Below are 12,762 nucleotides of genomic sequence, written 5' to 3'. Positions count from 1 at the left end.
CACCACTAAAAAAATTAAGTATTTCAAACTATGATATAAGTTTTAAATTTTTTTCACAATAACCGATGTCTTGAAAATATTTTATGAAGGTATTTGGGTGTATATAAGTAAAGGGTATTTTGATCCTGATGTGGTGTGGTAAATTAAGCAAGTGTGGGCAGTTTCATGAGAGGGGACCATATGGTAGGTATATGACAATATGTGTAGCTTTTTATAGGAGTATTTAGTTACCCTTCAACTAGGGCAAAACATTGCCTGGGCCCGATTCTCATACATAAATTTTGTCTTCTTCTAACATTTCAATAAATGTTTTTAACTTTATGTCTCAAAAGAATTTATCATTACTTATCCGTTGGTAAAACAAAAGAAGAACAGGGAATTACTCACACTACTTTAATTAATTATGATGGTGTTGAAAGGTTAAAAGTAGCAAATAGGTGCGATGGAAACTACAGATCTAATAACAGATATATATCCTATCCTTTATGTCCTCTTAATCATACACACCAAGTTCCTATGACCTAATAGAGATGTTACAAGAAGAGTTTAGTTTCACAGATTTGAAATCTTCAATTGTTGAGAGACTGCACACACACGTGCACTTATACGTGTGTAATTTGGAGCTGTTATTTAGTCCTTTTGAAATCTTCAACTGAATTCAAATCTGGAAGGAATCTTGAATTCTTTTCACGCGTCATGTATGATTTTTGTTGGGGTTCATTTTGGGTTTTTTCTTTTTCCCTCATAATTTTTAACCATAGGCATAGTAAAATCATAATCTTCATCCTTTTTAAAAGTTACTACTTGTCATTTTAAGTTTAAGATAATATTAATCACTTATTTGTTATTATATTTTTACATTTCACAAATTTTTAATTAACTTACATATTTGTATTTATTGTAGTGTACAAATAAATGAATACATATATTTTTTATTAAAACTAAGAAAATTTATCATTTCTAATTTTTAAAAAATAGTCTTACACTTAGAAACAAGAAATTAAATTAAACTTGAAAAAGGAAAAACCTGGGGTTGTAATTATTTTTTATTAATAAAATGAATATGGTTAATTCCTTATGGGTGTTAGTGTGAAATGTATGATACCGTTATATTAATTGAAATAACTGAAATTCAATTTTTTTTTCATCGTAATAAGTTCTCCACAAGGTTAAATATGATAAAAAATTGGTACTTTTTTTTATGATAATGCTTTGGAGAGTTGAACCTACAATTTTATTAATATGGAGTTAGTAGTTTATATTAAAATATTCTATGTTTTGTATTTTTTTTTAATAAATTTTAATGTGATTACAAATTATCGATGAATTTTGAGGTGTCTACATAACGAAGATGTTCATACTAATGCTTAACATGATGTTATTTGAAAGTTAATATATAATTTATCCGAATAACATTGTGAAAGAAATACCCACTTCATACACACATATACCCACACACCCACAATCTCTTACACACATCCATCTTTGTCGCTTTGCATACCGAACCATTCTTGTCACTCTCCATACTCATTCATCCTTGTCACATCACTTTTGAAAAATCTTTAACTCTTCTCCAAACTTGTGAAGGGGTCAGTCACAGAGGTGACATTTCTATTTCAACTTCCCCTTTACGAAATGAAAACTAACCAAACTTAACTAAGAACACCAAATCAGAATCATTTTTTATCAAGCATTAGTGAAAACTAAAAACAATAGCTAAAACTTAAAACAAACTAGCTAGTTTTATTTGATCATAAGTCTATGTATATACTCTATTCTTATGCAACATGGTTCAATTAATTATTTCGCATTGATTCCCTATAGTTTTGGTGATGAGGAGTTAGTTTAGTGCCTAAAGAAAATACATTTCTTTACTTTAACACATATTTTTTCAAACTATCCCATATTGTCTGAAACCACAATCACATATGTTTAATTTGAGAACAAGCAAACCAAATTCAAACAAAAACTAAAAACAAAATCAAATTACCTTAATCAAAGAATAAATCCATTCTATTTTTAAACAAATTAACCACACAAAACTCAAAACCCTAAGTTCCTTTCCATGAATCAAGAATGTCCTTAACCTTTATTTACCAACAAAACATGAGCAGAGATTGTGTTCAGAGGTTACCAGAGGCAGAGGCTGGGTGACAATGGAGAGAGTCAATGATGTAAGAAAACATAAAGAAGACTAGAGAGGGTAGGTGAGTGGGAGGAAAATCGCAAAAGTTAATCAAAGGAAAGGAAGAATGAAAATGAGTGAGATAAAGAGATAAACTAACTTCAAGTTTGGGAAAGATAGACAAGAAGAAAAAACTAAAAACGTGAAGGAGGGAAGACTGAAAATTTAGGTACTATGCTGCCAATTTTTAATGAATTTTACTCAAACATTTATCAAGGGATTACTAACAAAAGAATCTGTGAGTAATGTAACTGTAATAATCCATCAATAAATTCATCAATAAGATGTTATTACCGACATGTACAACTATGTCAGAAATATCGTGCCAATTTACCAACAAATATATTCGTTGATAAACAAGTTCGTTACTCAATATTACTAATGGATTCATATCTGTCGATAATTGATTAGTTTTTGTAGTGAAGAAGGAAGATGAGGAGGTAAAGAAAGAGGAAGAAAAAAGAGTAAGACAAATAAGAGAAGGATATGAAAGATGAAAATGACCTAATGGGCATACCGATTAGTGAGCGGCAAGAACGAAAAAGATGATAAAATAAGAAAAAAGAAGATGAAGGGGATGAAGGAGAATTAATAACACTTTATATATGAAAATTATAGATAAAAATTTATCGACAAATATTTACCAATAGGTATGTGATTGTCAATACTTATCAATGAATGTTTAAATTCATTAGTAAATTTTATCAACGACTATTTTATCGACGAACAAGTTCATTCATAAATCATATTTTATTATAAATTTTTGTTATTTATCGAAATTTTTTTATTATCAACTGATAATATATTATTTTCTTGTAATACACTTTACATTTTAGTTTGTAATAAAAATTTAGTTAATTTCTTTATTTTTCTATCCTATAATATGTAATAAAAGAAATTAATTAAATATAGAATGTTTACTTTGATGTGCTTCTATATAGAAAACATAACATTGTATATGTAGAAAATGGCGATTTACATATATCTCTGTACATCAATAAATTTTATCAATAATTATTTGATAAATAGGTTTCTATCCATCCGTAGTTCGTTTGTAAATCTTGTTTAATGAAAAAAAAATTATTACTGACATACTATGACGATCAATAATATGTTTTTTTATAATATACTTTACGTTTTAGTTTATAATAAGATTATCATTTATATATATATATATATATATATATATATATATATATATATATATATATATATATATATATATTTTTTTCAAGTTTAAGAAACTGTATCAAAACTCAAAACTAGAATAAAAACCAATGTATGTGTATATCTAGAAAACAAACATTATATTATGACTACAAAACCAATAGGAAATAAGATAATTTCTTTTTATAAAAGGGTATAAAATTTATTAAAAACTTAAGATATGGCGCGCGCGACTATATGTATAAAATGTTTTAAATATATCCACAATATTAAAAAACCTTAGTTGTTTTTCTTAACAATTAATTGCATTAGTGGTGGATTATCATAATTTAAAACAAAAAATATCACTTTTATATCTTTATCTTCAATCGTATCATCGTATTTTTATTTTTTTATTTTGTTAAAAGATCATATTCTAAAAGAAAAATGTTTTTTTTAACCTTTTTTTTGACAATTCTTTTACAATGTTTACAATTCTTTTACAATGTCTATTTTAAATATATTATCAATTTCAATTTGATGGTGAACATTTTCATAGGAATACGGAAATATATTTTCTAAGTCAATTAATATTGTATTTAGTTAAGTTTTAATTTAAAAATATTCATATAAGAAAAAAAAACTAAATAAATGCATTTATTTGTATAAAATTTTTAATCATATCACTCTCGGGAATGTTATCTTTTTCAATTACATTTAGCATTAAGCTAAGTTAACCGACATGGAATCGATGAAAGCAATAAATTTAGACCCAGATGACTAAAATCCTACATACACCTCACTCTAACTTTACTTTTAAACTGATTTATTAGCACCTAGTTATATAAGATATTCATTAGAGAGTGATAGGTTAAGACTATAAAGCTTGATGAACAGTTTAATTAGAATTAAATCAATATTAGTATAATAATTACAGAATATTAAAAACACAATAACATAAATTTATAATAAAACAAATAAAACTTTAAACATTATAATTTATTTCAAGTTATTCTTATTAGGATAACAATTGTTTAATGTAAAAATGTTCTCATTTACACACAGTTATACAATCTATAGACATCGTAGCTAGTGGCCGAAGAGGCATAGATCTAAATGCAAATGTTGAAGAAGAAAAAACCCGACATTTTATTATATAACGGCTTCCATTCTCCTATGAATCTCTGCACATTATCACTCACCACCCACCTTAAACTCAAATTACTAGGTAGGGATCTAAGATCCATCTAGATTTTCGCAACTGCAAATTGTTTCTGCTCTGTTACATCCATGTTCTAGTGAAAAAAGTTTATTAAAAAGTTCACTTGTTATACTTTTTCTACAGCTGCATTTATTAATCGCAGATCTCCAAAAGGCTGACTGACAATGATTAGCCATAAGGTTTGAAATTTGAACTTAAGTTCGCTAAATCTGCGCAGAAACAACGGGTCATTGTTATGCACCCACCCACCGTTCATGTTACTTTCTTACAGATTTGGTACAGATGAACACTTACAAAATGTTGTTTTGGAAGTGTGGAAAAAAGAAAAGTAGACTATTCTGTTGTTATATTTCCAAGATCGTGACATAGGGCAAGTGTAACGGGTTATAAGAACCGTCAAGAAAACGATATTCCAGTTTGCATCACAGATTTAGATATGTTCCTATAAATGCGATATTATTAAAAATGATGCGAGCGAAATGAGTATAAAAGAAGAAAGTGGAAACAGAAAAGGAGGCAGTTATTTGGGTTACCCCACCATGGTTGCAAGTTTGGAGGGTAAGCAATAATTAAGGATGCAAAAAGGATTGGAATGAATGGTATGAACAACAGATGGCATAGTCCTGCAGTACGGTGTTTTATGGTGCAGTCATTCTTCTATGTTCCATACCCAAACATGAACATGGAGAAGCACCGAAAACTCACAAAGAGGAAGATACGGAAAGTTCAGATTGCAGCCTATTTAGCTTTATATGAACTTTATTAGATTATGCTTAACAAATTGTTGTGTGTGTTTTTGAATTCTTAAATTTAGATTATGGTTGTTTTTTAATTATCTAAATTTACTTTTGTTATTTTAGTAACCAAATTTAAAATTTATTTAATTTTATTAATAATTTAAATGTGAGTCTAAATTACGAGTAAAAAATAAAATTTTGAAATACTTTTTGTAGATAAAAACTCACAAATTGATTTTTTAAGGTTTTGTATTAAAGGTGGTGTAAATATTTTACATTGGTTAAATTCAAATCTTATTGAGGTTGTTTATTTTAAATGAAATTTTTTCTAAAATCATTTATGATCAGAGTTGATGATTAATCTTAATAACCGACTCCTACGAAGATTCTAAGTAAGTGTACCCTTTTAAGTTAAAGAGATATTTGTGATTAAGAATATTTTTGTGGAAAATCACGTTAATCAATGTAAAAAGTACCCACCTTAAAAGAAAAATGGTTACAAATCTAAATATAATTTTAAGTCTCACGTCTGATCAAAATGAAAATTTTGAAAATCATGCTAAAATAGAGATCTATAAATTTATTATTTTAAGGTTTTAGAATAAAGTTAAAATAATTATTTAGATAAGTTGAATTAAGATTTTATTGGTCTTATATTTTAAATATCGATCCATGAAATTTTTTCATTTTATAGCCGTTATTTTTGTCACCATCATAGTTATTTGGTTTTGTATTTGTAGTCATTAGTACGTGAGCAATTGACGATCATCATTTTTGCGATTGATTTTCGTTGAAAATATTATTTTTATTTTAACTTATAAATTATTTCTAGTGCTTTCTAAAATTCATTGGAGTAATAAATTACTTTTCAAAATGTAATTTTTTTCTATCAAATTTAAATCTTTAATGCACTTGGTTGTGTGTGGGTTTTTATTCTTGTAGTAGTTTTGCAAGATTAAAGTCTTCAAAGGTTTCATTCATGTTATCTAGAAAGTAATAAGTTACTTAGAGTATTGATATCAACATTTCATCTACGGTGTGGAATGCAAAGAAAGTGACGAGCGAAAAAATTGATAAAATAAAAAAAATATTTGAATGAATACATTATTTTTTTATTTGTCCATTTAGACCATTTTTATATTTTCAAACCTATTAAGAGATTATTTATTTTAGAGCGTAAAACTCCGTTACAGTATTGTTTTTAAAATATGTCTCAAAAGATGGAAGTAAATAAAAATATTTAAACTGATATCAAATCCTTACTAATGTGAGACTCTTAAACGTCAAAATATTAAATATCAAAACATAAACTTCTTATTCAAAGTATAAAAGAAATGAAATTCCTCTTCAATGGAAGATTTTAAATAACGGATAATTCATCTTTAAAATCTTGTTTTCGACTACACCTGATGTAAAAATATTATAACCCACAAAAATAAAAGAACCTATCAACTAAACCATTCCAAGTCCTCTCTGTTCTTTCTATTAACTCTTTTCATTATAAGATCTCATTGAAGTCCCTAAACTTTTACACTATCATTTCTTATTAAGACTCTTAAATAATATTTTTTATTATTATTATTTTTATTAAATCTGCAGTCATTATTCTAATAATTAACTGTTTTGCATTCTTACTGATATTTTATTATTCGATGTTCAAGTCAGACTTTAACCTAATAACCCTATCAACATTAGATTTAACAACACAACTATTATTTTTCAAATACAGCCTTAGTTACATATTTATTTAAGTAAAATAATGCGGTAAGACATTTTAAAGGAATAAATAAGATTTTACCATCAATATAAATTGTTTAAACCAAATTATATATTATTTAAAATGTAACTTAAACTTAATATTATAGTCAATGGATAGAGAGTTTTGTTTTCAGAAAAAAAAACTTCCTTTGATCTCATAATCTATCCACTTTTATTACTATTTTAAAATCATAAGAAAATAATAAATACTATTTAGCTATGTCCTTTTATTTTGTTTATTTACTAATTTTTTTATATTAAACATACTGGTTGTATTTAACCAGTATCATCTTAAAATAATAAATACTATTTAGCTATATTCTTTTATTTGTTTGTATGTTACAGATTTTTTTTATATTAAACATGCTGGTTATATTTTAACCAGTATCATCTTAAGAAAATTAAATTTATAAAAATGGTAGGAAACCGAAGTTGAAAAACGGGAAACAAGGAACGGTTAAGGGTCCCGTGACACTTTGCGCCGTCAGTACCTACCAATATTTAATTCCGCGTCCACGGCTCTCACCACTACACGATAAAAATAGCAATATTTAAAATTCTTTTATATTGTTGTTATTTTACAATAAATTGTCATGCTCAATAATTCTGTTATAATATATAATACAATGTATATATTTAAATACTTATTTCCCTTACAAAAACCAACACTCCAGTACCAGAACCTGACCGCTACGTCACGATTTTGTTCAACTGACAAAAAAAAAAAATGCTACAGATGGATCACTTTGAAAACTTGTCCAAGGTGCAAGCACTTATGTTAATTTATAAGTTAACATAAAAGAATATTAACTCCATTTAATTTTATGTTTCTTTAAACTTCTTTCTATAATATTTTAAATTAACTGTTATCTACTCTCTTTTCTCGATAAATAATTTAATTTTTCTATGATGTAAGTTGCAAATATCTTAATTATTTATAAAATAATAATATACAGACATTTTAATAAAGTTTTGTATTCTTTGATTTATTTCTTGTTTTTGAATATGTGAGGAAAACTCATGCATAGTTGATGGAGGGGATACTATTATATTGATAAATGCAAGGAGTTATTTTGGAAAAATAACCCTAAATTAAGATTTGTAACTATTGAAAGTTATTTTTAAGTTAAAATTAACTTTTTTGTGAGTTTGAAATAAAATAATATTCACCAAAAAATAAGTTAACTATCATATAGAAATTAAAAACAGTGATTGTTTTTAAAATTTATGTTACGAAGGAAAAAATCAGATTAAAAAATAGCTGGATATCTAAATTTAATTTTTGTAATGGAGATGATTAATCTGCTTTATTATTATTCTCGTAAATTGGTTTGGTTATGGTAAGAGTTAACTATCAAATTTGACCTTAAAGACGTGAGAGGCTGATAATAAATGGCTATGAAAACAATAGAAAAATCAACGTTAACATTCAAATAACGTTACTGTTTATTCGTCTATTGACATGATAAGTAACGAATGATGAACACAAGGATCATTTTGTCTAATACATCAAAGTGTTATGACAAATTAATATTTCTCTTTTATTTAGAAGATAGACCAACAAAAATTATGGTTTCATAATTTCATATGAAATTCTTTCTTTTTAATTAAGAATTTTCAGTTATTCATGCAAAATTTTAATAAAAAAAAATTAATCGACATTATCCAATTCAACGGTCTATATATTTTGGGCATAATCTAATAGTTCTGTTTATGGAAGGGTAGACATTTTCGTTATTACACGTGTCTTGCAATAACTCCACGTGATTTTTGTTCCTTTACATGACTATGAACTGCTCATGTGACAGAATTTCTAATGTCAGGTCACGATATGATTTTATCTTGTTTTTTTACGATTTTTTAAGGATTTAATATTGTTTTTAATATTATATTTTAATGGCATTTCTTTTTAGCAAATTTGACTCCTTCGTCACATGTGATGTTTGTCGGTCAGCATTCTCATGAACAAAAAATGCTTACATAAACATATTTTATTAAGTGGTTTATTAATTGATTTCTTCAGCATAAATTTACTTTGAAGAAAATTATTAAACTATAAGTTGTGTTTTAGCATCTTAATAATTATATAAGTGTTTATAAATTATACTTTAATTTAGTTTATTTAATGATTTGTTAATATAAGATGCATGTTTTGAAATGGATGGAGGATAGCATATATGATTAGGCGTGAGTTGGAAAAATAAAAGAATAAAAACATAAAACTAAGAGTATCGGATCAGAATGCACTAGAGTTGCAACAGCTGTTTGAGAGAATTTTATTCTAAGACGAAATTAGAAAGTCCCTTATCTTTTTTCAACTTTCTCCTTTCTAAAATAGCTCCTAAATTTCCATTCTTTGATCTTCTTAAACCACATATTCTCCTAGATGATTTAAAAATTTAATTAATTAAAAGAAATAAAATTTTATCTTATAAATACATGAAGTATGAAGTGAAAGAGAAGACTAAAGAGAGATAAGTTACTAGAAAAAAAAAGGAGAGAGAGACAAAAGGAGGTAAAGAGATTAAAAAAAGTTCAAGTAATGATATTTCAAGTAAAAGAAAATTTTTGTTTTTTAAAAAATATCGCTCTAGTGATATTTCACATAAAGGACATTCTCCTTCTCCACAGCATACAACTTTCCTGTTTTAAACCTTTTTGTTGAAAATGTTTAATGTTTTATAATTATATATTACCACTGTATTTCACAAAAAAAATATTTATAAATGTTAGTTGATAATATTTTGTGGTCATAAATAACTATGCATGAGATTATTACTTCTATTAGAATTTGGCTTTGTTTTACATATAGGTATTATAATGAGATATTTTGATATCATGATTATAATGAATATATCAAGTGATAAAAAAAAGAAACCATTTGCAAAAATAGCTGTGTAGTATAAGAACTTACAATAATTTATTTCAAATAAGATTTATCATATATATTAAGTGTACTTTAATTATTTCAAACGATAATAATTGATTTTTACTATTAATAGCGGTTCACGAAGTAAGATATATACTAACGAGGTAAAAGATGGTGGACTTTAGACCTCGGTTCTAACCAAGATAATAAATGTCAGGTTACTGTTTCGATTCCAGAGTGACAGAAGAAGTAAGGTTAAAAAAAAAGTGGGACGAGGGTTTTTGGCCTCGGTTCGAGGGGCAACTGAGGCCATAACCATTTAAATTTGTTTTTTTTTTATATTTAGGTGCACTCTATGACACCGATTGTGACTTGAACCGAGACCATAGATTGTTTTCTACCTCGATTTTGGCCACAACTGAGGCTTATACTCTTGGAATTTTTTTAATAACAAGTCTGTTTTTGTGATATCTACTATCACAAAAACAAATCTGTATATAAAACGCAATATATATAACACAGAATCAACACAATCAAAATTTACAACACATAATATTTAAAGCATAATGTACACAGTCTAATAACTATAAATCAACATGTGCTAATGTATTTTAAATCCTAATAACTATGAACTATTGCATAATCTAATTAAATGTTTTGCAAGTGTTTTCCTTAAGAAAATAAATTAAAACAGTGAATACATACTACGTTATTTAAACCAGGTATTAGTATGTATTAAGTGTTTTATAAATTCCTCTTGACTTTTTTTTCAAAACAATAAATATATTTTAATGAAATTGTATATGATTTTATACCATACTTATGTATTCAAATTAAGGAAATTATAAATTTAAAATCTTTAATAATAATTTACCCATCATATTTTTAACGATTCTATACTAAAATTTGAATGAATGTGGTATCAATGATTGAAAATAACCTTATATCCGAACTTAGACACTATTAAATTTGTATTATATTGAAAATTTTAATTTCACTTATTTTATAATATTATCCAAGTAAATTTGACTTATTTTTATATATACATAAAGTTTATATTTCGATTTTTTAATTATTTTATGTTTTAACAACGAGAAGGGATTCACTTGTTCCGAGTAAGTAGAAAGAATTATTCTTAAAATAATTTTTTATTTAATTTTAAATATAAATGTTCTCACAATATTTTTTTTCATGAGAAAAACAATATAAAGCTCATTAACCACAATTACTTAAGAAAGTGGATATGTACACATTATCTCTGAAAAACATTATATGTGTTTGTAAAAAAATAATTTGAACGTGTAATTATGCATTGGAGAGAAGTTTATATATATATATATATATATATATATATATATATATATATATATATATATATATATATATATATATATAAAGAGTATAATCTAAATTAATAATATAATTATGTATAACATAATTACATAATATTTATTAACCTAATACAAGGATTTGATTAGTTTAATTGAAAAACACTGATTGTTAATTGAATTAATTTTAGAATAATAATTTGGATATTATATCATACTTTCGCAATCTAAATGGAAGGTTCACAAAGGCTGGTCCAGAAATCATAAAAAAGAATTCAAGGTTGGTGTTTGGTGAAAATGTCAGCAATTTGGTGGGCATGAAAATAACTCATCTGTGACCACGTGCTATCTTTTCCTAAATAAAGTGAATATTCATATCAATATGTTTTGAACATTAATGTTGCACAAGATCACCAGATAGATAAATGACATTAATATTATGACAATATATCAAAGTAGTTTAAATGAAAAGAAAATGAAGCTCCGGTAAGAGATTATGAAGCCAACAAGATTTAACAACAACATTTGCAACACCTCAATATTTGGCCTCTACACTAGAACACGAGAGTGTGTGTTGGCTCTTTGAAACCAAGAGATGAGGTTGTCACCAATATAAAAATAGTAACAAGATATTGAGCCATGCATGTGAAATCAGACTTACTAAGCAACATATGAATGTTAAGGTGAGTGAATGTGAGATATTGTAGCATGCAGATAAGACTCTGGTACATAGATCCTCATACGATGTGTTAGAGGATGTACTTAACTTCTTATTAATATTAACTAGAGTAGCAAAAGAATTTCAAAAGGTCATGTAGGTGCATGTAATGATGTTAACATGTTCTTTGACTAAGGAACAAGCTACCTACATGTCTTGTCACAACAATCCCAACAAAATAACTCAAAGGATCAAGACCTTTCATAGCAAATTTAAAGACAAGGAGTAACATGATAGATTGGTGAAGGTCACGAGATGAGCTTATGAGAAAGATGTCATCAACATAGAGAGCATGTATGCCATGTCAGAGCCACACTTGTAGATGAAGAGAGATTGATCTAAAGCATTATGCTTAAACCCAATGGTAGAAACGTAGTCATCAAAGCACTGGTACCAAACATAAGGCACTTGCTTTAGACCATAAAAATATTTCCTTAAGTGAATAACATGATTAGGGTGAAAGGAATCACAAAAACCGAACGACCGATGAATGTATACAATCACATGTAGATCACCATGGAGAAAGACGTTTTGAACATCCAACTCATGAATGAGCTAGTATTTGGAGAGAGTAATGGTGAGAATCACACTAAAATCTATAAATATAGACATGAACCAAGAATGTAAGTGATTTTGCATTGTACTATTAATACTTGAGTTGCCAAGTGAGTTTGATATCAGAATATCTTCTATAAGTAACATTTAAGTGTTATAAACAAATAACACAAATAAACAACAACATAAAAACAAATCATTAAACTTAACATTCAAACCCTTTGTAACCAATAAGATATTAAAT

The sequence above is a fragment of the Vigna angularis genome, chromosome 4 (assembly GCF_016808095.1).
Source record: "Vigna angularis cultivar LongXiaoDou No.4 chromosome 4, ASM1680809v1, whole genome shotgun sequence".
NCBI classification, from domain to species: Eukaryota; Viridiplantae; Streptophyta; class Magnoliopsida; order Fabales; family Fabaceae; genus Vigna; species Vigna angularis.
This window is presented reverse-complemented; position numbering follows the sequence as displayed.